Source organism: Anas platyrhynchos, chromosome 2 (genome assembly GCF_047663525.1).
Source record: "Anas platyrhynchos isolate ZD024472 breed Pekin duck chromosome 2, IASCAAS_PekinDuck_T2T, whole genome shotgun sequence".
NCBI classification, from domain to species: Eukaryota; Metazoa; Chordata; class Aves; order Anseriformes; family Anatidae; genus Anas; species Anas platyrhynchos.
The window spans coordinates 39210473-39235755 of record NC_092588.1 but is presented as its reverse complement, the minus strand read 5'-3'; the positions used below and the strand labels follow the sequence as shown (position 1 = coordinate 39235755).

At 42.6% G+C, this 25283-nt stretch overlaps 1 long non-coding RNA gene across 1 annotated transcript; it reads right to left on the bottom strand.

Moving 5' to 3' along the window:
• Window positions 1-178: 178 nt before the first annotated feature.
• On the bottom strand, window positions 179-15185 carry LOC110351435 (uncharacterized). Its single transcript, XR_005263924.2, has 3 exons — window positions 15141-15185; window positions 4705-4793; window positions 179-1808 (listed from the first exon to the last, which is right to left on the bottom strand). It is a non-coding gene; the product is annotated as an uncharacterized lncRNA (long non-coding RNA).
• Between the last annotated feature and the right edge of the window lie 10098 nt (window positions 15186-25283).

The following is a 25283-nucleotide window of genomic DNA, read 5'->3' as shown; positions in this document are numbered from 1 at the left end:
CTTAGTAATTGGAATCTATGTTAGATTCAAATATATATATATTAAAAAAAAAGGTAATATACTTTTTTTTTCTTTTTTTTTTTTTCTTTCTTTTTTTTTCTTTTTTTTTTTTTTTCTTATTCTCTGACTCTTTTCTAGACCTTCATCCACTCAGAGTTCTATTCTGTCTCATCCCTCCTGGTGGCTTTCTGGAGCCCAACACTGATAGAAATCCCCTAAAACCTGGCTAACGTTTATGTGTTTTTTTTTCTACTCAGGCAAAAAAAAGTGATGCTTCATAGAACCACAAGATAGCTGCATTTGGGAGGTGCTGCTGTAAATCATCTAGCCCAAAGCTCAAGCAGAGTCAGCTGGAGCAAGTTGTCCAAAACTGTGCCCAGTTGGATTCTGAATATTTCTCTGCTATGTTCTCCTATCTTGTAGAAAGATCATATTTAAAGTCCATAGGGCAGGGGCCACTGAGATGAAAATTATGACTTCCTCTGGTCCTAAAAAGTATAACAACCTTAAATCCAATGAACAAAATATTTTTATCACAGGTTTCACTTATGGTTATTTATCACTGCTTTTAATATGATACAGTGTTTGCACATGGATATGGAATCCACGGTGCCAACTATAGATCCCAAAGCATGTATATGAAGAAGAACCTACTTGTTACTTTGCTTGTTGTCATGGAAAATTTTGACACATTAATAAGGATTATGTGTTTACATATGTACATTTATATATTTACTGAATACATGTATGTTATATATTCACATTCACACACACACATATATTAATGTATGCATATATAATATATATGTATTCACTCTGCAAGTGGTGGAGCACTGGCAGAGGTTGCCCGGAGAGGTTGTGGAGTCTCCTCCTTGGAGATCTTCAGAAGCTGCTTGGGCACGATCCTGGGCAACCTGCTCTGGGTGGCCCTGCTTGAGCAGGAGGTTGAAACAGATGGCCTCCAGAGGTCCCTTCCCACTTCAATCCTTCTGTGATTCTCTGCTGTATACATAAATGCATATACATAAATATGGTGATAAATATGATGTATACATACTCATGTGTATGCATATGTAAGTACACAGGTATATGCAAATATATGCATATATATGCACATAAGAGGTGCTTCCTTTGTGTACATCTGAAAAGCACTGACAATTTTGCTGCTTTCCCTCATAACAAAAATAAAATTAAAATAAAATAAAAAAGGAAAATGTGTTTCTCCTCTCTTCACAAAAAACACAGGAAAAAAAACCAAACATTTGCCCAGCTGCAGATGTTAGACTAAATAAACATTGAAAACAGTAACAAGCAATAGAAATAATTTCATTTCTGAACTTTGAGTAGCACAAAGGAAAAAAAAAACTCTTTCTTCTTTTGATGTTAAGCAGTTTGCAGAACAGTTACATAACCTAGAAAAAAATTATTTTCCTATAGACATAATTCCACTATGAAAACCACAAGTTAAATGATTAAAATTGAACTAAGCAAAGTCAAATAAACAGCACAAGAAGAGCTATAAAACATATCATTGATGAATAATGTCATTGTTATGCTCATGAATACTTCCATTTGCAGGGACAATGGTTCAGATCCCCAGCTAAGTGAAAGAGTATACATTCAATTGAAATCAATGAACCCATTTTGGCTGCATATAAAATGCTCTTACAATGTTAGTCTAACAATTAGAAAACTGCTGAATTGCCCATACTGATCAATTCTTACTCCAGTTTGGGAAACTCTTCATCCATTCTGCTTATGCAGTGCCTTGATTACCTTGATCTTGAGCCAACCCTTTTTCTTCATGTCTAAAATGCAAAATATATCATTTAAAAAGATCTGTTATCATATATATTGTGTTGCAAAGACATTCTTCTACATTTGGATTCTTGGGCTGTTTATTCCCCTGTTGCTCTACACATTGTGATGTACTTACTAATAAAGCTTAGCAACTAACTGAGTAACTGACTGAGTAAACCAGAGAACGGTAAAATGAAAATGGTAGTATATCTGTAAATCCAAACAAATGCTGTGATCAAAAATTGCTGTTCTGAGAGCTTTTTTAAAATAAATAAATAAATAAACAAACAAACAAATAAATAAATAAATAAAAATCTCATAATTGTAGGGGTTGGAAGGGACCTTGAGAGATCATCTGGTCCAACACCCCTGCCAAAGCAGGTTCAGCATATGGCTTCTGGGAACATCTATGAGGAGGCATCAGTCATCAAGCAAAGTTTACAGCACAAAGAAGTTTTAATCCCTTATAGTGTGTGTATCCTACAGTTTATTCACCACAAAAGGTGATGAGATAACCTTATCATCTTCTCTACAGACTCCTACACTAATGGTGTGGTGATGTAATGACAGAGTCAGTGTTTGTGATAGGTTGGAAGTTGTTTGGGAGAATTTTTCCCAAAGCTCATTTTTAGCTCTGAAGAGGCCATCAGCTTCTGTCACTGAAGCTAGTTTGAATCAACTAATAGCTAATTAGACTGTAAAAATTGCTTTCTCGACACACCATTTCAAATATGCACACCTCTTGCAGAGCTGCACTGGCTCCACTGTTTGTTTGTTTTGGTTGGTTGGTTTTGTCACATTGAACATAAGATACTTCTATTTGTCTGCATGACTCCCTCCAAATTCTCTTCATCTTGAGGTCTTCAGTAAACCAATCTCAATCCCTATAGACTCATGGTGCCTGTTCCTTATATTGCCCAATTGTGTAAAGGTGCATTTTTATGAAGCCAGAAATATGAAGCTAAGTAATTTTCAAACATTTGTAAAAACAGTTGTAGTGAATGATTAATGTGAATGATTAATTCCAAATGTTTGTAAACATTGTATGAAGTATACTAAAAGCCACATTTCCCAAGCGAAAAAAAAGGAAAACCTAACTCACTCAAACAAAGCTTGCTTAAAGAGAGTATTAGAAATATCCATTTATTTACTGGAAGAAAGGAGAAATTGCTAGTAATAAATATTAATAATAAAGGAGAATTTTTGAGATGGCAGAAAAACAGAGAATAGTATGATTTTTTGAAATTTATTCATACAAAATTTTATGTGATGTCAGTTCAATAGTATTGTTAAAAAAATATATATATATATATATAAAATTTCAATTTGTAGGCATGTACAGTATATAACGCAGAATATGTCAATGTCATCTCCCAGCCCGTAGCTCTGCTTGGGGTTGTTGCAATCCAAGTGCAGGACCCGGCACTTGGCCTTGTTGAACTTCATTGGAAAACTGCCTGGCAGAGAAGGACCTGGAAATATTGGTTGATAGTCAGCTGAATATGAGCCAGCAGTGGGCTCAGGTGGCCAAGAAGGCCAACAGCATCCTGGCTTGTATAAGAAGCAGTGTGGCCAGCAGGGCTAGGGAGGTGATTTTCCCCTTGTACTCGGCTCTGGTGAGGCCGCACCTCGAGTACTGTGTTCAGTTTTGGGCCCCTCACTACAAGAAGGACATGGAGGTGCTTGAGTGAGTCCAGAGAAGGGCGACGAAGCTGGTGAGGGGTCTGGAGAACAAGTCCTACGAGGAGCGGCTGAGGGAGCTGGGCTTGTTCAGCCTGGAGAAGAGGAGGCTCAGGGGCGACCTTATCGCTCTCTACAGATACCTTAAAGGAGGCTCTAGCGAGGTGGGGGTTGGTCTATTCTACCATGTGCCTGGTGACAGGATGAGGTGGAATGGGCTAAAGTTGTGCTGGGGAAGTTTAGGTTAGATTTTAGGAGAAATTTCTTTACCAAAAGGGTTGTTAGGCATTAGAATGGGCTGCCCAGGGAAGTGGTTGAGTCACCATCCCTGGAGGTCTTTAAAAGTCATTTAGATGTTGAGCTTAGTGATATGGTGTAGTGGAGGACTGGTTAGTGTTAGGTCAGAGGTTGGACTCAGTGATCTTGGAGGTCTCTTCTAACTTAGACAATTCTGTAATTTGGTAAAAAATAAAAATAAAAATAAAACAATAAGAGAAGTGCTAATATAGTTCACTGCTATGGTTCCTTTAAAGTGCTAATATAGTACTAATAAGGTTAAAGGCAATTCACATGCACAAACAGAAAACAGATCCTGTCCAGCCAACCAATGGGATTTTTCAGTAAAGCTGGATGATGAATATAATGGTGCTTTGCTTTTAGAAGTGTTTAGTCGGTTTCTGTACAACAGCTGGGATGACAAAAAGTAACATGGCACACCTAGCTCATAGAAAACTCAATAACCAGTCATTGCAAACATGGGTGTTGGGCACAGTTATTTTGTTTCACTGAGAGTGTATCTAGAACCACTTCATGCTTCTACCATTTCTGATCAGGTTTGCAGATGACAAAAACTGTGGGACAGGTGAGTCGAGGAGGAAGGGACGTGCTGCTCAACATAAGCAAAACGTCTTTTTCAGACAGTCATGTGTAATGTCACTTGAATTAGCCTCTCTATGCAAAGGGAGTCAGTAAATTGTGAAGAAATAGCTCAGCTCAGTACAAGTGCCTAGTGTGTGGCAGTGGGCCCTGTTACTGATGTGATCCTTGGGCTGCAAACAGTGATCTTAAGAGTTGGAAAATTATATTTCCTCTTCATTTGGCATGAATCTGACTGTCACTGCAACACTGTGTTACTGTTTTCTCTGCAGCCTGAGGAAAATGTTTACAATTTGGAGAGGAGTCAGAGAACAGTCATGACAGATACAAAAGGACAAGTAAACATACCTTAGAGAGAGAGGGAATGCAAGAGCTCTGTCTGTTTAGCTCAACCAGGAGAAGATGGAAGGATGCCTTTGGTCACAGTCTGAAGCAAACTGTAGGAGGAAAATAGGTCAGAATAGGTACTTCAGCCTGGATGAAAATGCATAACCAGACCCAGCACTGAGGACACATACACTCTGTGGTAGTTAAACACTTTAATTGTTTACCAAAATCTGCGGTGAAGTCATCTGGAAATATCTCAATTAAGTTCACATGTCCTTTAAAGTGTTTTTCATTACAAGCAGGAATCAGCTCAGTGAGTCCTATGGCCGATATCTAAATGCTGATCTCTGAGTCAAGTCCTGACCCACAACATGCTTCTTTCCAGTCCAGCATATTTATTTATCTGTCTGGCAGGAGCTGAAAACCCACATTTTTGTACCTTCTTCTGCACACAGAGAGACATGAGCTGTTATATATGCATGGGATAAGCAACTAGTACTGGAGGCATCTCTCCCATGCTGTCTGCTCGTGGCTCAGCGCTTAGAACTGCACATGGGTTGTAATCACTTAGTCTTGTACAACACAGGAAGGAAAGCAGGTAAAGTAATCACAGTGGTATCTTCTGTTAAACAAGGCTGTGTTTATTCATTTAGCATCATTCTTTAGCAGGACTGTGAATAACACACTAAGGTTTGTTTAGTTCGGAGCACCAAGGGCAGCCCTATTTAGACAGCCTATGAATAAAACAGTTAGGAAACACTTCATATTTATCGGAGCACATCCTGAAAGCACCAATGCCCTGACCAGAAGCCTTAGTGCTCCAACGATGTTTTTCCTGATAACTTTTCCTTAACCATAGCTTGGGAGAATCATTTAGATTCAGAAGACAGACTCTTCCTGGGAATAAACTACCTTTAAATCCTCCTCACTTTTATCTTAATACTTGTTCTGTATTTTTATTTATTTACTAGTCTCAGAAAGTGTTTTATGAGAACTTATTTTCCTTAGTGTCTGTATCTGGTTATCACTACATATAATCTTTGTATAGCACCAGCACAATAGCATTTTGGGCACTTATCTTAAGGACTTACTGTTAGTTATCTGGTTCCATCACATACGAGTTTCAGCTAAACACTTCGCTGTTGGTGTAAAAGAAGATACTATTTGTAATTTCTCTTCTCTGAATATCATGTTCAAGGTATCATAAAAGCCTGTATTCTATTCAGCTATTTGTCTGTACTGTAGTAAAGCCCAGCTGTCCAAAAGACAGCTGGACAATAACATAGTCTTGCTTCTCTAAATCATTCAGATACAAGCACAAAGAATGGTAAACACACCACATTGCTTTAGTAAATGCTTTAATCTCAGGAGAAGGGTGAGAAAGGATCCCTTGAAAAGCTCTGCTCTTTGGCCAAAATTGCAAAAATTGTTCAGATTGAAAATTGAAAGGAAGATTGCACTGGATTCTGCACACTTTGGGAAGGAAAGATTATCTGTAGGTAGAAAATTGCATTAAATTCCCACCCAAAGTATTCAAGTCTGGCCTAATTTCTAAGTTAAATGTTGAAGTCAAATATTGTGACAGTGCTTCCTAATCCCAAGGGCACCTGTATATTTCACAAAAAATATTTCTTCAGAGCTAGAGCTTCACTCCAGGGGCAACATCTCCACTACTTTTACTGAGGGAAATCTGCTAGTCTTAATGGTTGGGACATTGTGACATAGGGTGGGATGATGAATATTTATCCTTTCTGTAGACAGCTGAAAAATGAACTGAAGTTTTCCACTTTCTAGCCAGAAAACTGCTCTTGCTGAGAAGAGAGATTGTTCCTTCCTGAGTGCTTCTAGAATGTGAATTTGAGAAAATCCAGTAAAGTAGGGAGTGTCTCCTGGCAGCACAGAACCACGTGCCAAGGGCAGGGGGTGGGCAGGATGTCAGACTTACCTCTGTCCCCTCCTGTTCCTCATAACTACCTCAACTCTCTTAGGTTGCTAACTGCTGAGAAAGTAGTTCTGCAAAACCTAACTTGCCCTGCAATCACACAAGTGCTTACCTGTCTGACCCCACACAAAGGCTTTCATTTCAGGCGCCCTGAAACACAAAAAGTAGGAACTGACTTCTGCAAGCTACTTAGCTTCATAGCCTCAGTCTCCCTGTATACATTCCTAAAAGCACTGTGGCAAAAATTGTGTTTAGTTGGTCTGTCAGCATGTAGTTTTTATACTGTTCATGTAAGTAAAGTAAAGCCTGTAAAAAGAACATATTTATAAAAAGAGCCTATATAAAGAACATTTGTTAATGTTCAGGGAGAAGATGCCATGCTGGCCATGGCCATGCCATTTCTTCAAATATATCAAAGAATCTGAAATCCTTGGAGCTCTAATAGAAGACAAAGAAGAAAAGCTCACTCATCACATGGAAAAAACAAATCAGGCCTATCCTTTCACCACAGATTATATCCTTTGCTCCAATTTTATTTTATTTTATTTTATTTTATTTTATTTTATTTTATTTTATTTTATTTTATTTTATTTTATTTTATTTTAATTTTTGTTCCAGCATTTTTAGATGCTCCCTGAGATCCCTGAGCTCTGTAAGCTCTGTACAGTCTTTTTTTTTTTTTTAATGGAAAAAACATGGGTGTCCGTATGATGTCTCACCTACTAGTCATGTTGCTTCTTTTGTGCTTGCTATCAGATTGCCACACTATAGCATAAATATTTAATTAAATCTGTTTAGTACTTTTTTCATTTTGTCTACACTGTGCATGCTCAACACAAGGAACTTCCTCACCTGAACCTGTCTGAGATATATGGATGTCTTTCAAGAAGGCCAAGAGTTAGAGAATGACCACCTTCATCAACCTTTATAGGCTACTGTCAATATCTCGGTACTAGGCTTTATGTCCTAGGATGACTAACACTTTAAAAATACACAAATTTTGGCATCAATTCATTGCCCTTGCTGCAATGCTGAACAAGTCCCCACGTGCTATTTGACAGACCTTTGAGCACAGACATGGTGTAGCACTGTCTCTCAGTACAATGCTATTAGTGCATGCAGTGACGTCCCCGCTTCCCAGTCAAGGGAGTTAATTTTTCATTGAAAACTACAAATCTCTTTATTTGGATAAGGCTTGGATTAATTTGTCAAACCTGACTCACAGGGCTGTCTATTATCCCTTCCAGGGAATGGTGATTAGATCTGTACATAGGTTGGGGGTCTAATCACTGCCTTATACAGTTATAATAAATATTATAACCTTCTTTGTTTTATGTTTTTCTAGCTGTGCAGTCTGTCAACTGGTTTATATTCCTCACTAATTAGGCTCGGGGCTTTGGGGGAATTATATGGTAACTCCTAAATCTCCTTCCTGATTAGCTTCATGTTTACCTTCATCATTTGATCTGATAGTTTTTGTTGTTATTTTAATACACAAGAATACAGTCATTAATACCCTTGGTGGGGGTATAGGTACCTTGACTCTATAAAAATGGTGTCAACTGCTACCTCCCCACTGTGCTTTCCCAGTGCTGAAAGTGGTTAAAATGTCACTGAGAGAACTGCTTCTCTGTGCTTATAAGTAGCTGTCAGGGGGACTGCTTTCTCACTTGTATTACATTTTGGGAAAGCATGAAGAAACAGATTTGCATGGTAGATGTGGGGATTTATCCAATGTAGAAGCACTAGCAATGTGGAGTGAAAGGATTCCTTATTCTGCCAGGACAGAAATTTTCAGAACGGGCAGAGACACTGCTCACTGGACAGCACCCTTTTTGAAGTAAACGACATCTCACCAGTGTTGGTGGCCATTGGATTTTGCCCTTTGATAGGAAGTAGAAGAAAATTTCCCTGAGCAAAATATTTTCTTTGTTTCTTTAGGAACCAAGAATTGTCAGCAAGGAGACACATAAATACTCACTTTGGGAAGAATTGTAGAACATGAAAAAAGCACAGAAACCTTAGAAAAGTTCTCTAAGTTTGAATTCTGACGCTATGAAGGACAGTGGCAGAATACAAATAAAAAAGATTACAAGAAAATATTTTCTATTTTGCTGGCAATATCTAAAGGAAGCATCTAGAAGAGGTAAGTAAGGAAAGGGTGCTTTGGAAAATAGTCATTATAAAAATACCACTTAACTAAGGAGTTAATGTCCAAAGAATCAATAATTTACTCAAATCAAATTACTCCATATTTATAAATATGGAGTGTATATATATATGTGTATATGTATATGGAGTAATTTGATTTGAGGATTTGAATTTTATATATATATAAAGAGAGAGGGAGATAGAGAGACAAATAACAGGAAATTAAATGCAAAACCACAAAATCTGCATAGGAAATAATTAAAAATTCAAAGGGTGCAAAAATTAAAATTCCTTCAGAAACAGTGTCTTGGCTGCAAAAAACATATACAAAGTCTTCTGTCTTCTCTTTTTCTTATAAAATGAGTATGTTGATATATTGTATTGTTTTTACATGGTCAACAATTATTGGAAAACATACTTCAACTATACTGCAGCCAACTAAAAGCTACTTTTTAAAGCTTCATTTTTATATTTCCCCAACTATTTTTTTTTCCTAAATTTGAGCAGTGGAATTATAGCATAATATGAATACAGCTGCTGGGATTTAATAAATATCTGAAATGACAGAATAAAATGAGTTCTAGCAAAGCCCTGCAGGTGGTTCTGGTTCAGTTTGCAGACAAAGGAAATGTGGAGAAATGGGGAACATGGGAGCACAACATCTCATTTTGGGGAACATAGTTTTATTCTGAGCTTAAAAATGCAGAGCCAGGAAGGATCAGCAGGTAAATGAAGGGTTTGCTTTACCTGAAAGGATGTTAATCTCATATATATACAATAGCAAGAATTAATGGTTGGTGGTAGCAGGGAGTGGGAGATGAGGGTGAACCACTGGGGTCATGAGGCTCTGTGTTAAAGCCTGTGTCAGGACACCATGTCCTGTTATACTCAGAGGATGGAAGAAAGATGAAAATGAAGGTAGTATCTCAGCAAAAAGTTATTGAATACAGTGGATACTGCAGTAGATTTTACAGACTTTTTTTTCCTTCAGTCCAAAATCTAATGGCTTTGTTGTAACTGGCCTGTTCTCCCATGTGCCTGGTGACAGGACGAGGGGGAATGGGCTAAAGTTGCGCCAGGGGAGTTTTAGGTTAGATGTTAGGAAGAATTTCTTTACTGAAAGGGTTGTTAGACATTGGAACAGGCTGCCCAGGGAGGTGGTTGAGTCACCATCCCTGGAAGTCTTCAAAAGACGTTTAGATGTAGAGCTTAGGGATATGGTTTAGTGGGGACTGTTAGTGTTAGGTCAGAGGTTGGACTCGATGATCTTGAGGTCTCTTCCAACCTAGAGATTCTGTGATTCTGTGATTCTGTGTAACTTCAGTCATGAAAGCTGAAAAGTTGATCAGAAAGGCCAGCTTGGGGTCGGTCTAGTCCTGGAAAGGAAAGAGAAGGAGGTTCTCCAAACTGGTTTGCATGTCTTCTGCTCAGCTGGCTACAGGCAGCAGGGCCAATGCCAGGGCTGTGGGGGAGACAGAAAAGCCCCAAATAGTGCCTTCATGCAGGCAAGCAAAAAAGTGTCTCTGAAACCAGGATGGAGTGGCACGGCTGGGTGTACAGGAGAGGTGTCAGGGGGGAGCAAGTTAAAAAGAGCTGAACTTTCAAAACTACCAATTGTACTGCTTTGAGCATACCTAGTCAAATCTGGGGGTTTCTGATTAAAAACAGAAAGATGGAAAAAGAGAGAAAAGAGAGAGAAAAAGAGAAAAAAGAGAAGAGAAGAGAAGAGAAGAGAAGAGAAGAGAAGAGAAGAGAAGAGAAGAGAAGAGAAGAGAAGAGAAGAGAAGAGAAGAGAAGAAAAAAGAAAAGAAAAGAAAAGAAAAGAAAAGAAAAGAAAAGAAAAGAAAAGAAAAGAAAAGAAAAGAAAAGAAAAGAAAAGAAAAGAAAAGAAAAGAAAAGAAAAGAAAAGAAAAGAAAAGATGAAGAAAAAGGAAGGAAGGAAGGAAGGAAGGAAGGAAGGAAGGAAGGAAGGAAGGAAGGAAGGAAGGAAGGAAGGCAGGGAGGGAGGGAGAGAAAGAAAGAAAGAAAGAAAGAAAGAAAGAAAGAAAGAAAGAAAGAAAGAAAGAAAGAGAGAAAGAAAGAGAGAAAGAAAGAGAGAAAGAGAGAAAGAGAGAAAGAGAGAAAGAGAGAAAGAGAGAAAGAGAGAAAGAGAGAAAGAAAGAAAGAAAGAAAGAAAGAAAGAAAGAAAGAAAGAAAGAAAGAAAGAAAGAAAGAAAGAAAGAAAGAAAGAAAGATTGAACTGCCTAATTCTCAGTGTCTGCGATAATGAGGTTTTGGATAAATAAACAGTTTTTGGAAGTTAAGCTTCTTAGAGCACTGGGGAGAAGAAATCCTCAGATGTCACTGTAATGTGTCCACTTAGTTTTTTAATGCAATGTGACATGGAAGTGCAGCGGATGGCTACTCTTGTGAGTGTAGTTCAATAGCCATGGCCATATGTGGGGAAATACATCTTAGCAAACTCCCTGGCATGTGACCAATATTGAGTATAAATCTACAGAACAAGAAAAAGGAGCCTTTTGTTCCACAAGATTATTTTTAACTTGAGCTTTCAAGTTGCTATCAGAGATTACCTCTCATCTTTCACAGCATGAATTTCATGTATGTATTGTTAGAAAATCCAGAACAATATGGAGAGCATGAAGGAAGAAAAGGGGAATTAAAGTACCTAAATCAGCTGAGTCATGACTGAAATATAAAAAGGATTTCTGAAGGGTTGAGATTGAAACAGTAATGAAAAAAATCCCTCATCTATAGCTATGGGGTTACTTACTACAGTGTTTTTGATGGGAATTATGACAGGGTTCCTGGGGACTTTCTTGCTTCAATTAATTAAACTCACACCAAGAGAACTACTTCAGCCCTGAAATGATTATTCCTTTTTTTTTTTTTTTTTTTTTTTTTTTTTTTTTTTTTCCATGGGAAAGTAGGAAAAGTGATTTGAAAAGAATTTGGTGAGCTTTTCTTTTTTTTTTTTTTCTTTTCATTTTCTGCTGTTGAAGCCTTTGCATAGAAACCAGAGACAAGGTGAGAGGTGACAGGCATGGAACAGAGGGCAGCACTGCAAGAAGGAATGGTCAGACTCTCATGAGTATCATCAGCCCTCGTATCAGTTCGTTCTCCTTTCCTTTTTTTTTTTTTTTCTATTACTTTTTGCCTCTTCCTCTTAACTTATGATTCTGAGCTGCAATATGCTTTTCAAGGAGAAACAGGGATTATTTTACTTTGTTTTGGTTTGCTTTATTTATTTTATTTTTAAGTGAAGCAAAAGGGTAACTTCTCCTCTCTTGGGAAAAATGAATCACATGAGCTCCTGCAATCACTAGGCAGAGTGATAACTAGCTCGTTGGAGCCGTATGTTCTTTCCAAACAGTCTGCTATTCTCACATTAGCAGTTTAGCTCCTATAGGAGACACCACTCCCCAGATTTTGCCCCCTTCCTTTTTCTCAGAAGGAAACCAGGTTATTTGAAGCTATCTTCCTTTGTGAAACAAGTCCCTCCATAGTCTTTTCTCTCTTTGAAGTTGGACATACGGTAGTGCATGTGGTAAGTATGAAAACACCACTGGGTGATAACAAACATACAATTAAGCCCATGAGTGATAATGAACAGATGCTTCCCTCCCACAAATGCTTTTTCATATCGAATGAAATCTGGCTGCAAGATTTTATCAATTCTAAGAGTTTACTCAACTTTAGAGAAAAATGTGACCTACCTTGATAAAATCCCGTATGGTTATCTCTTGCCCCAGGGCTTTTACCTTTGTGGGTAAGTTCTTGTTTTTGTTTTTTTTTTTTTTTGCTGTTAAACTGATTTTTCCGATCTCAGCAAATTAAAAACAAAATGGCATGAGACTCCTTGTGGTTTTACAATAAACAAAGCAAGTGTTTGCATGCTATCTGATGGTGGATCTTTCTCTACACTCTTACTAACTACTCAGATATTTCCCCCCCTAATGAGAGAGGGCAAAGATAAAACAAACTAGTCTGTATTAGTAACATAAAAAGGGAGATGTTAGCAGAATTAGTTTGTTGTCATATTTTATGCAGGGATGGCCAGGATGGTTTCTAATAACAAATGGTATTTCACATGGTGAAACTTCCCTTTGTCCTCTGGTATTGCCATTACTATTTTTGAATCACTTCGGACCTTTTCTACAGGGACCTGTGCAAGTCTTAGGCAGGTGGGATGGTTTTGAGGCAGAGGCTGTGGAGCTGTGGGGTTGGTCTGTGGGGCTGGTCCTGCTGCACTGGCACCAACCTGCCTGTGGTGCTCTACAACAGCTGGTGAGCCTCTTGACTTCTATCTGTACTCCTTTCTTCCTCCTCTTACCTGTCCTGATGTTTTAGACTGGAACCTCTCTAGGGCAAAGGCTGTGTTTTATCACGTGGCTGTCAAGTGCCAATCTCTGCTGGTGAATCTCAGCACTCCTGTGGTAGGAATGATAATTCCAATAATAAAGGCAAAGCCTGGCCATCTGGCTGCTATTATGGTAATGTCTTGCTCTGTGACAGTAGGTCACTCTGTGCAGCTGCTTCTCCGGCTCATTCTGTATTGGAAAAGGCCACTCTTCAGCTTTAGGCTATGTCTCTGTGGCTTGAAAATAGAAAAAGCCTGTAGTAGTGCCACCTGTCCTAGGTACAGAGGCTGAAAAGAAGCCCACAATCCACAGAGTATCATTCATGGTGGCATGATTTGATACTCAGCAACTGTTAAGTCACTGGTTCCCCCCCAAAGCAAGTGATGATCACTTCTCCCAAGCAATCGTCTTCTGAGATGGCTCCATCCGTCCCTGCCTGGTGCCCAGATAACATGTTCTGTCCCCAGAGGGTGTGAACACTCCTGCTTTCATTCAAACATAATGGCAGGATTATGACTTGATAGCAAACCCCTTCACCTCCCAGTTGCCTCCTGCTCTGGCTCCTGCAATGTGAGCCAGCATGGCAGAGCACTGGGATGCTCTCCCTGCCCATCTCACTGCTGCTGGTGAATTGCTGCCTTGCTGGTTTGCCTATATACAGCAGACTCTCCAGTGCTTTGGGACTGAGATATCACTAGAGCCGAGAGTCACAAAGTAAAACAAAACATAAATTAGAAATTACTTAGGAGCTGCATAATTTATGTTGATCAGAGTTTTCAAACAATGGCCTTTTTCCTATTATAAAACGAAGCATAGCTCACAACGATAATTCACATGGCTGAATATAGTGTTGCTGATAATACTACTCAGCAGTGGGAAACAGTTAAATGTGTAACCTTACTGTTTATCTATTATATTCTCCCATTAGCTGTTTTATTTGATTCCATCCAGAGTTTGCTTTAACTGGTACAATATGTTTGGCACAAGTGACATTAAAAAAGCACTACTGTATTTGCAAAATGGTTCTCACAGTCTTGGTAAGAGCTTGCAAACTCTCAATTGGAACTAAAACTCCTTTTCCTCCACATATATATATACAAATCCAGAATAAACAGGAACCTGAACACAGCTGGATGAGCAAGAATAATTTCAGTAGCTTTTCCTGTGTGGTATGTAAAGCCCAGGACCACTGTATGGCTGATGCCTTGCTCACAGCTCTGTCCAGGGTGTCTGAAGGTCCATTTAGTCCCAACAATTCCCAGTGTGAGGCACAATAAAGGTCCAAGGGATGCTGAATTCACACCAACCGCTTTAGCATGGTCCAGCCACTCTGAACAGGGCCAGCCTCCCCTTGGCCAGGCTGGCTGCATCCATACTCCATAGCCCTTGGCTCAGCACCCTCTATGTTCCCACGGTACCCTGGAATCACAGCACATAGATCAGGTTGTGTGAGGCTTTGTGTTTTTTTGGCTCATAACCCTTGATGAAGCCCACTGACAGGAAAGGGAAGCTCTGTGGGAGTGGGATGGTTGGGGGTGATGGGCATTCAGGGATAATGCTGGAGTTCCATGTAAGGGCTGGTGCCACCTTGTTCATCCCCAAGGACAAAACTAAGCAATTTCCATAGGGAAATATACTTGAAACCACATACAGGTCTTGTTTCAGAGGAACTTCACAACAAAAGAGAGCCAGGGAGTGAACTGACACATAACATAGATATCAGGGCCCAAGAGTGAATTAATTGGTGAGCTAAGTGTTGTGGTTTAACCTGGCCGGCAGCTAAACACCACGCAGCCGTTCGCTCACCCTCCCCCCTCCCTCTCCGGGACGGGGGAGAGAAATGGAAAGTGAAGCCCGTGAGTTGAGATAAAGACAGTTTAATAAGACAGGAAAATAATAATAACAAAATAATAATAAAAATAATAACAATAATAATACAATGATGATAATAGGAAAGTAATAATAGTATGTACAAACAAGTGATGCACAATGCAATTGCTCACCACTCGCTGACCGATGCCCAGCCTAACCCCGAGCAGTCCGGCCCCTTCCCCCCCAGCTAGCCACCCCTATATATTGTTTAGCATGACGTCAGATGGTATGGAATACCCCTTTGGCTAGTTTGGGTCACCTGTCCTGGGTCTGTCCCCTCCCAGCTCTTACTGCACCCCCAGCCTGCCCGTTGGCAGGACAGAGCAAAAGGCTGAGATGTCCTTGGCTTAGTATAAGCACTGCTCTGCAACAATTAAAGCATCGGGGTGTTATCAGCACTCTTCTCATCCTAAGCCAAAACACAGCATTCCACCAGCTACTAGGAAGAAAATTAATTCTGTGCTAACTGAAACCAGGACATCTATCCACCCCTTATTCCATACCATTTATGTCATGCTCAGGTTACACTCTTTTCCATACATTCTAATTAGTCACCTATAGTAATCATGGTAGTGATAACATACAGTATAATATACTATTTAACATGGTACAATTCAGTTCATGGGCTATTCTCACCCAGTATTAAATCTCCTTGAGGTACACACCGGACCTCTCCGTTCTTTTGCATCACCCACCAAGTGTATCCAGGTCCCTGAGCGAAAACAATTCCACGAATAGGTTTGCCTTTTCCTGAGGCAGGAGTAGCCCAGACTGTTTTACCCAGCATATTTTTTACATGCACTACAGGAACTTTATCCCCATCTACAGTACGTAACAGGTTTGATTGGGCAGGTCCAGCTCGGTTGGTAGATCCCCTAGTATTGACTAACCAAGTGGCCTTTGCTAAATGCGTATCCCAGTTTTTGAACGTCCCAGCGCCCATTGCTTTCAAGGTAGTCTTTAACAGGCCATTGTATCGTTCAACTTTCCCGGAGGCTGGTGCATGATAGGGGATGTGATACACCCATTCAATACCATGTTCTTTGGCCCAAGTGTCTATAAGGTTGTTTCGGAAGTGAGTCCCATTGTCTGATTCTATTCTTTCTGGGGTGCCATGTCGCCATAGGACTTGCTTTTCAAGGCCCAGGATGGTGTTCCGGGCGGTGGCATGAGGCACAGGATATGTTTCCAGCCATCCGGTGGTTGCTTCCACCATTGTAAGTACGTGGCGCTTGCCATTGCGAGTTTGAGGGAGTGTGATGTAATCAATCTGCCAGGCCTCTCCATATTTATATTTCAGCCATCGTCCTCCATACCAAAGAGGCTTTGACCGTTTGGCTTGCTTGATTGCAGCACATGTTTCACAGTCATGAATAACCTGTGCTATAGCATCCATGGTCAAGTCCACCCCTCGATCACGAGCCCATCTGTATGTTGCATCTCTACCTTGATGGCCTGAGGTGTCATGGGCCCATCGGGCTATAAATAATTCACCTTTATGCTGCCAATCCAAGTCCACCTGAGCTACTTCAATCTTAGCAGCCTGATCCACCTGCTGGTTGTTTTGATGTTCTTCAGTAGCCCGATTTTTGGGCACATGAGCATCTACGTGGCGTACTTTCACAGCCAGGTTCTCTACCCGAGCAGCAATATCTTGCCACAATGCAGCAGCCCAGATGGGTTTGCCCCTACGCTGCCAGTTGTTTTGCTTCCATTGCTGTAACCATCCCCACAGGGCATTTGCTACCATCCATGAATCGGTGTAGAGATAGAGAACTGGCCATTTTTCTCGTTCAGCAATGTCTAAAGCCAGCTGAATGGCTTTCACTTCTGCAAACTGACTCGATTCACCTTCTCCCTCAGCAGCTTCTGCAACTCGTCGCGTAGGACTCCATACAGCAGCCTTCCATCTCCGATGCTTCCCCACAATACGACAGGACCCATCAGTGAACAGGGCATATTTCTTTTCATTCTCTGGCAACTGGTTGTACAGTGGGGCTTCTTCAGCACGACCCACCTCCTCCTCTGATGATATCCCAAAGTATTTGCCTTCTGGCCAGTCCATGATCACTTCCAATATTCCTGGGCGACTGGGGTTTCCTATTCGAGCCCGCTGAGTAATCAATGCAACCCACTTGCTCCATGTAGCATCAGTTGCATGATGCGTAGAGGGGACCCTTCCCTTGAACATCCAGCCTAGTACTGGCAATCGGGGTGCTAGGAGGAGTTGCGCTTCAGTACCGACCACCTCCGAAGCAGATCGAACTCCTTCATATGCTGCCAATATCTCCTTTTCAGTTGGAGTATAGCGGGCCTCAGATCCTCTGTATCCCCGACTCCAAAACCCCAGGGGCCGACCTCGAGTTTCCCCAGGTTCTTTCTGCCAGAGGCTCCAGGTGGGGCCGTTCTCCCCGGCTGCAGTGTAGAGCACATTCTTTACATCTGGTCCTGTTCGAACTGGCCCAAGGGCTACTGCATGGACTATTTCCTGCTTGATTTGTTCAAAGGCTTGTCGTTGTTCAGGGCCCCATTCAAACTCATTCTTCTTACGGGTTACTTGGTAGAGCGGGTTTACAATCAGACTGTAATTTGGGATGTGCATTCTCCAAAACCCCACAACACCTAGGAAAGTCTGTGTTTCTTTTTTGTTAGTTGGTGGAGACATAGCTGTTATTTTGTTGATCACATCCATTGGGATTTGACGACGTCCATCTTGCCATTTTATTCCTAAAAACTGGATCTCTCGTGCAGGTCCTTTGACTTTATTCTGTTTTATGGCAAAACCGGCTTTCAGAAGGATTTGGACTATTTTCTTCCCTTTCTCGAAAACTTCCTCTGCTGTGTCACCCCACACAATAATGTCATCGATGTACTGCAGGTGTTCAGGAGCTTCCCCCTGCTCTAGCGCAGACTGGATCAGCCCATGGCAAATGGTAGGGCTGTGTTTCCACCCCTGGGGCAGCCTATTCCAAGTATATTGAACTCCCCTCCAAGTGAAGGCAAATTGTGGCCTGCACTCTGCTGCTAGAGGGATGGAGAAAAATGCATTAGCGATATCAATTGTGGCGTACCACTTGGCTGCCCTCGATTCAAGTTCATACTGAAGTTCCAGCATGTCCGGCACTGCAGCACTCAGTGGTGGCGTGACTTCGTTCAGGCCACGATAGTCCACTGTTAGTCTCCACTCGCCATTAGACTTTCGCACTGGCCATATGGGGCTATTGAAAGGTGAATGGGTCTTGCTGATCACTCCTTGGCTCTCCAATTGACGAATTAGCTTATGGATGGGAATCAGGGAGTCTCGGTTAGTGCGATATTGCCGCCGGTGCACAGTTGTGGTAGCGATTGGCACTTGCTGTTCTTCAACCCTCAGCAACCCCACAACAGAGGGGTCCTCTGAGAGACCAGGCAAGGTAGATAATTGTTTAATGCCCTCTGTCTCTAAGGCAGCTATACCAAAAGCCCACCGGAACCCTTTTGGGTCCTTGCAATATCCTCTTCTAAGATAGTCTATGCCAAGGATACATGGAGCATCCGGGCCAGTCACAATGCGGTGCTTTTCCCACTCATTCCCAGTCAGACTTACTTCAGCCTCCAATACAGTCAACTGCTGAGATCCTCCTGTCACTCCACAAATATAGATGGGCTCTGGTCCTTTATAGCTCGATGGCATTATAGTACATTGTGCACCGGTGTCTACTAAAGCCTTATACTTCTGTGCGCGTGATGTGCCAGGCCATCGAATCCACACAGTCCAATAAACTCGATTGTCCCTTTCCTCCCCCTGGCTGGAGGCAGGGCCCCCCTAATCCTGGTCAGAATCTTCTTCGTTTCTGTGTTTGAAGGATTGTCTGCTGGAAGTTGGAGCAGCAAACTTTTCGGAGAATCCTTTTTTCCTGATTGTTTTCTTTTGCAACTCACGTACCCGTGCCTCTAGGGTCGCGGTAGATTTTCCATCCCATTTTCTCATGTCCTCTCCATGGTCTCGTAAGTAAAACCACAGGGTGGCACGGGGTGAGTACCCACTATATCGTCTTCCTTGTGTGGATGAACGCCTACCCCTGATAGCTGAGACACTGCTTTGTACAGGTGCGGAGGAGAATAATCTCTCTTCAAGTTGGTGAAACTTTTCAGAAAGTTTCTCCCAGGTGTTCTCTTTCGGTCGTTGGACACTGGTTGGTTCAGGTTGGGGGGAAGATAGATTCTCTTTAAGTTGGTGGACCTCTTCAGACAGTTTCTCCACAGCTGAGACGCAGGCCTGTAAGGAAGAGGAGAGACTTTCTTCGTACTGCCGGAGTTGTTTAGCCGCTTCATCCACTGTGGGTTCCTCATCCTCTTTCCAGGCCATTACTGCCAATGAGCTGGCATATGATGATGGTGCACTCCGTACAAACTTCCGCCACATGGGTCGTGTACACTTGACTCCATCTGGATCTTTGGATGTTTGTGTCTGGTCTGGATCCTCATAAATCACTTCCCGTACGGCTAATTCCCTCAGGTACTGGATTCCCTTCTCCATAGTGGTCCACTTGCCTGGTACACATAAAATATCTTCCTTGAAGGGATACCTTTCCCTCACAGCTGAGAGGAGACGCCTCCAGAGGCTGGTGGGTCGTGCTCCATCTGCAATTGCTTTGTCAATGCCGGCGTCTCGAGCAAGGGATCCCAACCGTCTGGCTTCCCTGCCGTCTAATTCCACACAATTGGCTCCAGAGTCCCAGCACCGGAGCAGCCAGGTGACAAGCTGCTCACCTATACAGCGACCAAAATCTTTTCGCACATCTCGTAGCTCGCGCTCGTTTAGGCTTCGCGTAGTTACTGTTGCTCTTTCGGCATCCTCATCTTCCTCCTCCTGAATCCTTGATGGCCCAGCGTCGTCATCATCTTCGTCATCTCTATACTTAGTTTTGGCAGAAGCCTTACCTGGATTGGCAGAAGACTCTCTGCGTTCTAAACGACTTGAATTTCTGTACCATATTTTCACCTTCTCTACAGGGGCAGCTTGCACTGCTACTGCTCGTTTCTCTGACTTTGTTACAGGGTCTGCCACAGGGATTGGAATACCCTCTGCAGGGTCAACTTGCACTGCTACAGCTCGTTTCTCTGACACGGCCACAGGAGCTGGAGCGGCTGCAGGAGCTGGAGCAGTTGCAGGAACCGGAGCTGTAGCGGCTACAGGAGCTGGAGCTGGAGCTGGAGCAGTTGCAGGAGCTGGGACTGGAGCAGCAGTAGGAGCTGGAGCTGGAGCGGCTGCAGGAGCTGGAGCTGGAGCTGGAGCAGTTGCAGGAGCTGGGACTGGAGTAGCGGCCGGAGCTGAAACTGGAGCGACTGCAGGAACTGGGACTGGAGCGGCTGCAGGAGCTGGAGCTGGAGCGGCTGCAGGAACTGGAGCTGGAGCGGCTGCAGGAGCTGGAGCTGGAGCGGCTGCAGGAGCTGGAACTGGAGCGGCTGCAGGAGCTGGAACTGGAGCGGCTGCAGGAGCTGGGACTGGAGCGGCTGCAGGAGCTGGGACTGGAGCGGCTGCAGGAGCTGGGACTGGGGCGGCTGCAGGAACCGGATCTGGAGCGGCTGCAGGAGCTGGGACTGGAGCGGCTGCAGGAGCTGGGACTGGAGCGGCTGCAGGAGCTGGAACTGGAGCGGCTGCAGGAGCTGGAGCTGGGGCGGCTGCAGGAGCTGGAGCTGGGGCGGCTGCAAGAACCGGATCTGGAGCGGCTGCAGGAACCGGATCTGGAGCGGCTGCCGAGTCCACCGTAGGGGTCACAGTGGCCGTTGGATCTGTCACAGGGCTTGGAGTGGCCGCAGGGTCTGTCACTAAGTTGATAGCAGTATCAATGGCAGCTCGATAGGCATGAGCCAGGCCCCAGCACGTTACAATGATTTGTGTTACTTTAGAACTGCCAGAATCATGACACCTTTTTTTTCAAGCATTCTGCCAGTTTTTGAGGATTTTGCCATTGTTCAGGGGTGAATTTCCAACACACTGGGGGTGCCAACTGCTCTAGATGCCTGCCCATATCCGCCCATACTCCCTGCCACCCACAACTATCCTGCCCCCGGGCAGATCTCCAGAAGAGCTTCCCAAGTAGTTGTTTAACTTTAAGCAGAACCTGAAGTGCATTCATGAGGCAGAACAACAAGACTATGGTACTCTGAGTATTCCAGAAATATTCAATATCTTGGAGAGCTATTGTGACAAGCTCAGGGGATAAGAGGGTGGTGAAGGAGGAAGGCAGAGTGACCCAGGAGGATACAGGGGTGGTGAAGGAGAAAGGGAGAGTAAGCAAGTAAGGAAAAATATCCTCCCCTTTCCCCTCCACAGATTGACTCCTTAATGGAAAAAAACAATAGGTATAATTGCTAATAGTTTCCAAGATACAGTTTCCAAAGTACAGAGTCGACGATGTTACTGAATACAAATAACAAGTTAGAGTCATGACCACATATTTCATCGTCTCATAAGCCATTGCTACAACACACAGCACCATAATGATCTGAAACCAGGGCCCGGAGAGGATAAACAACACGACAGAGAGTAAATACGGAAAATAATGTACTATAATACTCAATTTGGAAAACAGGCGCAGCAAAGTTGAGATTAAAGCAATCAGCATTATGACAAGTGACTATTAAGCAGGTCTAATCCTTACACCAATTTTAGTTTAACACACTCTGGTCAGATCTGCCGTTATCTCAACCTTTCGTGCCCCACGTTGGGCGCCAAAAAGGCTGTTGTGGTTTAACCTGGCCGGCAGCTAAACACCACGCAGCCGTTCGCTCACCCTCCCCCCTCCCTCTCCGGGACGGGGGAGAGAAATGGAAAGTGAAGCCCGTGAGTTGAGATAAAGACAGTTTAATAAGACAGGAAAATAATAATAACAAAATAATAATAAAAATAATAACAATAATAATACAATGATGATAATAGGAAAGTAATAATAGTATGTACAAACAAGTGATGCACAATGCAATTGCTCACCACTCGCTGACCGATGCCCAGCCTAACCCCGAGCAGTCCGGCCCCTTCCCCCCCAGCTAGCCACCCCTATATATTGTTTAGCATGACGTCAGATGGTATGGAATACCCCTTTGGCTAGTTTGGGTCACCTGTCCTGGGTCTGTCCCCTCCCAGCTCTTACTGCACCCCCAGCCTGCCCGTTGGCAGGACAGAGCAAAAGGCTGAGATGTCCTTGGCTTAGTATAAGCACTGCTCTGCAACAATTAAAGCATCGGGGTGTTATCAGCACTCTTCTCATCCTAAGCCAAAACACAGCATTCCACCAGCTACTAGGAAGAAAATTAATTCTGTGCTAACTGAAACCAGGACACTAAGTTATTTGGCAGTGTTGGTAAACCCTATAAATCCTGAAGATGTGCTGAAGGGGAATACAGCTTATTTACCTTTTTATTTTTTTATTTTTTTTCCCCACTGCTCAGGCTGAACTTACTCATATCCAGCAGCCATCTGAGGCTGTAATTTTTCAAATCCCCATGGAGATCTTGCTGCAGCAGTGTCCTCAGGAGAAAGGCTGGTTCTCTGCTTGGCCCAAAGCAGGTGGAGCACTCACATGTCATATTGCAAATTGGATGCTTATTCCTTTGGGAGCACTTCCTTTGTTTGAAGTAAATGAAATCTCTGCCTTGTCTAAGGACAAAGAAAAAAAGAATCTGTTTTGAGGACAAAGGGGAATTTCAACTCTCTCTTGAAACACAGCTTAATTCATTTTAAGTGCTTGCTTATGTGCTTTTACCTAGTTTATCTGTTTTCACTTTTGAAAGAAAACATAGCATGACATCAACGCATCCATTCAACACCATTCTGCCCTTCACTTCACTCTTATTTCTACGGTCTACATTTTTTTCCCTACTTTTAAATTTACTTGTATTCAAAACAATGGCAAAAGTCCCTTTAGTCTTAATGGTAGAAGATCAGGCCTTACTGGAAAAGCACCTTCGTAGGCTTCTTGACTTGGATGTGTCTCTCAAGAGGAATTCTGATCAATTTTGGGAAAGGCATGACAATCTTGAGATAAATTTATTCTCCCTGAAGAAAAGACAAAAAAGAAACTATTTGGAAAGTAACTAATGTAGGCAAATTGTTTGCAACAAATTATTCATATGATGAATTCATTTTTTTTTTTTCTGTTTGGAAATATTCTCCATAAGTGTGATGCTTAAAAAGATGAACTAGCTGTTTCTTGATATGCAGTTTATTCATGAACAGTTCATTGTAATTCAAGTCATAGCTCCTTTGAGGGCATGCAGGTCATAGTTTGGGTCCATTTTCCCTGACTGGATGCACATTATTCTTTTAGAATCTGTTTCCCTGGTACAAATATTCATTATGACAAAATCATAATCATATGTATTTGCTGCTATGATAAGAATTCCTTTCCTTAGAGCAGGGGGATGGGGGGGGGGGGGGGGGGAAGTGTGCTTACCTGAAGCAATATACTGAAAATTTTCCACACAGTTGATATAATTCTTCTGCTGTTTCCACCTAGCTGTGGGAATGGTTCCTACACCCTTTCACTTATTTCACATATCATACAATAGTCAGTGTGAAAGAAAGAGTGAGAAGTGGCTGGTGACCCACCTGCAACTGTCTTCAAAGTATAGGTAGGAGAGTGGAGGTAAATACCAGGGGAGGTGGATAAATGACGAGGTAGCTTGGTAGCTTTGTTTGTCCAACAGCTCCTGTGTTGGCATGTTGACATGGCACTTCTGTGTGCGGGCTAGAAGGGACAGATTAGTGACTGCAGAACAGCATCAGGGTGGAGAAAGAGGCCCAGAGAAGCATGTTTGTAGTGGTCCCTTCACAGGGGTTCTGCTTCTCCTTGCTGCCCCCAGAAGCCCTCCTGCCTTGATGCATTCAGCTGCAGAGAAGCAGGCAGTAGACAAGCTGATCTGTCCCAATGCCATAAGAGAGATGGCAGGCTTGAGGCCAAAGAGTCTCAGACTGTCCTGAAGGTTGGATCAGGATTTGAAAGCAATCCCCCCAAATGTAATTATTAGAGTCCTCACCAGCTTGTCTGAGGTGTCTCTCATGGTTTACGTGTCTGGTGTGCTTCAGGGGCCGATCTCTGGGAGGGCAGGGTCAAGGCAAGGAAAAAGAAATTAAAATAAAATAAAGTGCAGCATTTAGCTTCTGTCAGATGGAAAGGCAAGGGTGTCATCAGTGGCAAAAGCCATTTACTAACTTCTGATCTCTGCAAATGGATTCATGTCTCTCAGTCCATTGAGGACCACTGAAGAGCTACCCACTCTCTTGATGGAGAGTTGCCCACTTCAGGTATAACTACTGCCAAGGGTGGAGAGCTCTCATCCAGCCCTAGATGCCCACAGATGCCAGTGCTTGTGTCCCAGTTACTGCCCACAGCTGTAAGTGAAATGCTGATATCTGTTTACATTATTTGGGGAGAAAAAAACAACAACACTCCCATTTGCCATTTTGATATGCAAATCTTTCTTTTGATGCGGGAGGTGCACCACAAAAATAAGCCTTGGATCAGTAGTTATTTCTGAGCCACGGATTATGCCTGTCTTTGTTTCATACCACAGGGCCTTGTGGATGTCTTGGCCTGGCTTAGATTTTCCTGTTGCTGTTCACTGAAATGTTTTATTTTCCACCGTTGCCTGTAGGCACTGACATGGATTAGCCTTGGCAGCACCACGCAGGGGGCTTACACACCCTGATGCTCACTAATTACAACCTCCTGAACATCCTAACAGCTATAATAATACAATGATGTATATATGAAGTCACGGTCTGTCAATGTATTGCCCCTGTGGTGTAAATCCTGCAACCAATATACTCATGACTGGAAATCCCCTTATTGCATGGAGAGTTTTGTTCTTCGGAATGGTTTCTATTTACATGTGCTCAGGTTCTCTGAATGCCCAACAGGATGAGATACTACACAAGCCCACATCCTGAAGACACACAGGAATGTTATTTCCTTTCTTTTCCCTTTCCTTTTCTTGCTTTTGACTCCCTTACATCTTTTCTTCCCACAGCTACTTGCCAACATTGCTTCTGCCAAAGAAGCTGGAGTACCCGATGTAGGAAAATTCATGTAGTGTTAATTTGTTATTAAATCTCTGTGCTAACTGCTATTACATTTAATTTGATGAATACCTGTCAAGATCTAAATCTGATCTGTAAAGTGTGCTGTGTGTTTCAGAGGTACTGGTGACGAGGTGCAATGCAGGGGAAGACAGCAAGGTCAGCCCTGAGTGAACACCTTGAACCTCGTCCAGTGCAGCTGTGGGAGCTT